Here is a 5,302-nt window from a genome sequence, read left to right on the forward strand (position 1 = left end):
ATAGAATTGCTTTAAATTGTTGCTGGGACAGTCTTACAAACCTTCCTGTGCTGTTATGAGACCTTAAGGGGACAGCACTTATTTCAGAAATCAAAGGCAGTTGGGTTCAATCCTATGGTTAGCTGTTAGCTAGACACTGGAAGGATGGATTTGACTAAGAAAGGGAGACAGCATACATGGAGGCAGGTAACCTTTCCTTTGCAAAATGACCCATTTTGAGGCCTTACTTCAGGCTCTTCTCTTCTCCTAATCTTGGTTTTTTTATTAGTTTAGGAGAAGAATTAAAACTCCATTTACAGTATCTGTGAACCTGAATGAGTTAAGTATGTGTGACCAACTTGATGTCTGCCTGTCTGTCAACAGGGCCAGAGTTCAGGGGCATCTGATGCATAGCACAGGAATGTCAGCCATCAATCTCTGGTCCACCTAACTCTACAGCATTAGAGTTGTCATGGTTGCTCATCTGATCTTCCTCATATGATCTCCATCCACAGAGATGTCAGAAAAATCCTCCCCTGAGAGTGCAAGTTCTTTACAAATGAAAGATTATACAACAGAAGACACATGGGAGATTTATATGGGCAAGCTGTTGAAAGGATAAAGTGACAGAAGAAGTTTATTGATTAATTAAAGAAAGAATCCGCTTCAGCTGATAGGTTAGAACATAGGTAGGTGGAGTAAACAAAATAGAATGCCGGGAGGAAGAGGTAGTGAGCTCAGAGAAGCCATGCTCCCCTCTCCCCGGCAGATGCCATAGCTCTGCTCTCTGAGGCAGATGTCGATGCAGCCAGCCACCATGTCAGACATGCTGAATTTTTCCTGGTAAGTGCACCTCGTTATACTACACTGATTATTAGAAATGGGTTAAAATGCTGAATCTAATTGGCCAGCAGTGTTTAAAAGAATACAGTTTTTGTGTATTTATTTCAGGCATAACCTTCATGCGGCCGTGGTGCTGGGGACAGAGCCTCGCTGCTCAAATAACTACAGAATGGCTTGCAGCCTTGTGGACAACTGAATCCACTGAAAGCCTGAGAAAGCTTGGGAAAGAGTAAAGCATGTTTTCTTGGTAGCAGCGATTTCTCGGTCTGCTCTGCTTGCTAGAAGAAAGCAAGGGCTCTCATCTAAAAGATGCTTGCTGACTCAGCTTCAGCTGCAAAACCCTGCAGCCCTTAAGAGGTCCTGCCACAAAACATTTAAATGGTGTTGATAAAAGCCAACTGAATGCTTGTATGTTTTCAGCAGTAGCAGGAAAAAAAAACTGTGTTGTTTTAAAATGCCAGCTTTCTGGGCCATCCTGCCTGGGCAAACTCTGACTGTTTGAGGAAGGAGGGCTAGCTACAGAAAGAGGGCTTGAGTGTTGTCTGTTGCAGCCTCTTTGATGGCAAGGACCTTGAAACACTGTAGACTTGTGGCACTGAATGCGGCTCTGTTCGGTACCTCAGCCACAAGGTTGGAATGGCAGAAAGCTAAGGAATGGGCTACATCTGGCCAGCAAAGCCACGGCTTTAGTCCTACTGAGATTGCTTGGTAAATGAAAGACTCATGTGGTCAGAAAAACAGAGAGAGAAATAGAGTAAAGAGAGATTCAAAGACAAAGAAAATTTTTAAATGATTTACAGTGTGTTAAAAATATGTGCAGGCTAAAATTTGAAGTTCTTAAAGTTAAAAAAAGGAAGAGAGTTGTTGGGTGTGGTAGTACACACCTGTAAACCCAACACATGGGAGGCAGAGGGAGATTGACCTCTGTACCTTCAGGGTGAGGTAGCACACGCCTTTAATCCCAGTGCCTTGAAGGCAGAGACAAACAGATCTTTGTGAGTTCAATGTGTAGTAGCATACACCTTTAATCCCAATGCCTGAAAGGCAGAGAGAGGCAGATCTCTGAGACTTCAAGGACAGACAGGTATACAGAGTTATTCCAGGTCAAAGATACAGAGAACCGGTCTCAAAAGGCAAAAAATAAAAAGGAAAAATAAACAAAATAGAGGTTAAATTGAAGCGCACAAAGATGGAAAATTCACAGCGAATTTTGATATGGTATGCTATTATGCTCTTTTTGAATCATTTGAATTTTGAGGCAGTAGCAATAGCTGCTAAAAGATGTTTCTTTATAAAAGCTGCTGAAATAATCCAACATAGATATTTTGAAAATGCCTTGACTTTGAAATTTGGATCTAAGGACATGATGCTTTGGAAAGGAGTTTCTATTTTGTTTTCACAAAGGGTGATAGTCTGTGGATGCCTCTATCCTAATATGGTAGGATGGACCACGCCCTACTTAAATGTTGCTGTGAACACCTTTAAAAAATTGCTTCGCTCAACTGCCAACTGAGATAAATCAATAATGATGCCACCATTCAGCAGGAAGCATTTTGGAGAGAAGAAACTGCACCCACGTTCCCAAATATGGCTTATAAACGTTCTTTTACATTTAAAGTGGGATGTGATATAGATATGAATATTTGCATTAGTATAGATTTTGCTTTACTGATAGAGATTTTAGGTCAATTTTGTTATATGTATATGCATTTTTGATCTTAATTAAGGTATTGTGATTGTGTAGTTCATTTAAAAATATAATGTATATAGGTTATTAATGGATAATCATTAATAATAGTCAAGTTTGTAGTCATGTTAGTTAGATTTTCTAGCTACATAGATATATATATTTCAGTCAGATAGGCATTATTCATAACTCTCTAGACTACAAAATAGGCTATTTAATGTTTTAGTACCTTAGGGTTTTTCATGACAGTGAGACACTCTACACTTGGCAGCACATATCTACTTCAGGAAGAAGATGGGCATCACAGAGGATCCTCATGGAGTTTGATAGCCATTTGGGGAAGAAACTGCTCTTGCCTGGATTGTTGCATAAACTGTACACAGAAAACACTCAGAGAGAGGACTACTGAACTTGCCTAAAGGTGAGATGATCTTTTCGTGTTCCTGATTCAGGAAAGGGTCAGCAAAACATTCTCCAAGACAAGCAGATAGTGACTGCCTTTGAAATTTCCGGCTTAATGGAAATGTCTGCTGGAAACTATGGGCCTGTAGGCTGATGATGGAAACACCAGCAATACAGAGGAACTTTGGGTGACTGTCCAGGCAGCGAGATGTCTCTCTCATTTCTAGAGTTTGAAAATGGCTTACTTTTTGTTTGCTTAGGTAATACTGTATTATTCTGGAGTCTCTGATGGAGTTGAAGAATAGATAGATAGTTATAGTTTTCCATTGTTATGATAAAAGATAAAATAGATATAAATATTGTAACTGTAATTCTTGCTTGATAACTGTTTTGTTATATGTAATTTTGCTATGTTAAAATTAAAGATTCCGTTCTTGTTTAAACAGAAATAGGAGTAATGATGGAGTATAGGTCATTGGTTAATTAAATAAAGAAACTGTTTGGCCTGCAAGGTTAGAACATAGGTGGGTGGAATAAACATAAGAGAATGCTGGGAGGAATAGGAATTGAGCTTAGAGATGCCATGCACCTCTCCCATGGGCAGAAATGGTAGCTCTGCACTCTGAGGCAGATGGCGATACAGCCAGCCACCAGGTCAGACATGCTAAATCTTTCCTTCTAAGCGCACCTCGTGCTGCAACATACATTATTAGACATGGGTTAAGAGGCTGAAAATAATGGGGCAGGCAGTGTTGAAATGAATAGTTTTGTGTTGTTATTTCGGAGCATAACCTTACAAGGCAGCCCCATGGGGATGCAGCCCTGCTGCTCAAATTTCTACAATCAAGGGGGAAATGGAAGAAGGGAAGAAAGAAGAGAGAGAGACAAGGAAGAATGGATGAATTCAATCATTCCTTGAAAAAACGAGTGAACCAATGAATGAGGAGACCTAGTAGGAAAAAATGTGCTGCATTCCCTCAGAGAGTCAGGTCAAATTAAGGATTGACAAGGTTTTCCACTAAGGAGGAGGCTTATTCCATTTTACCTTCTTTGTGCTCCAGGCCCACCCACAAGAGTGATGATGAGGACAGGGAGAAGAAGAGGAGAGGGTGTACCAGAATTCCCTGGTACAATTTCTCACCCAAATTGTAGCCAAATCACCTGACCTGGGACAGCTGATCTACATGCTGGACCCTAACTCCCAGTTTGACAACTCTCACATTTTAACCAAGTTTGTGAAGATGAAGGAACCAAAAATAGCCCAGTTACAGGATGGCAGGTTCCTTACAGGATGGGAGTCAGACATCAGTACCATACTGGTATTTGGCGGTTTGATGGGTGTGTGGGGTCTTTGTCAGACTCCACCTAGCATCATGGATTCCCTACTTTACTGATATTATGGAGTTCGGTGCATTCATCCTATGTGTGCATGTCACACACTAGTGGGCATCATATGTACATGTTTATCCTGTTTGTGGGTGAGTGTGTTTTATAGCCCAAGTACTACAGAACATGATCAATGAAAGGGAACACTGTTTTCCAGATATGGCAGGGCAATTATTGAAATGAACTGACAAGGGTTGGATGGCATGGATAAGACCTATGAGAGTTCAAGGCATACCGAATCCAGGCATGACAAAGTAGGTGGCAGACAGAATTCTGGCAAAACTAAGTAGGTAGCTTGATGTCCAACTTACCGCAGAAGAGCAACTGAGCGGTGACACTTTTCACTAAGCAACATGCTCTAGTGGAGATCAAACATCCTTTGACTTACAGCCAGTACGAATTAAACCATTCATCAAATGAAACCTAATTTTCTCTGATTTTGAGTATACATTTGTGTCCCTTCCTGATTAATCTACTCTTTATCCTCTTAAGTCCCAATACCTCACGTTGATATCAGTCACATCTTTCCATTTGACATGGTTTTCCCTCAAGCTTCATACCGCCCCGAGATCATACAACTTTTTGTCCCCTCTCCACTGCTTCCTTGACAGCCATCTTGTCCTTTACCACACCACGCATCCCCAGTCCTTTACTCTCCAAGGGGAAAAGACCATAAATCCTGCTTTGTTTTGAGGCATGTATTTCTGTGATGCCCCATCCACCAAACACAATCCATCATTGACCAAATAACACAACATGTTAACAAATTTTTATTCTTTGAGAAAGAATAATCCATTGGAAAAGATACCAGGATTCATAGAAGACCTGATGTATCTCTGAAAAAACACATTCCCAAGGAGAGCATTAAGTCTCCCCCTCAATATTTGAGAATTTCACTTTAACAGATCTTCACCAAATCATAGACATAGATATGGAAGTCATTATCAAACTTGATGAAATACACAGAAGGTTTGTTGGGAACTTGGCAAATAATTTTACCTATCT

The sequence above is a fragment of the Microtus pennsylvanicus genome, chromosome Y (genome assembly GCF_037038515.1).
Source record: "Microtus pennsylvanicus isolate mMicPen1 chromosome Y, mMicPen1.hap1, whole genome shotgun sequence".
NCBI lineage: Eukaryota > Metazoa > Chordata > Mammalia > Rodentia > Cricetidae > Microtus > Microtus pennsylvanicus.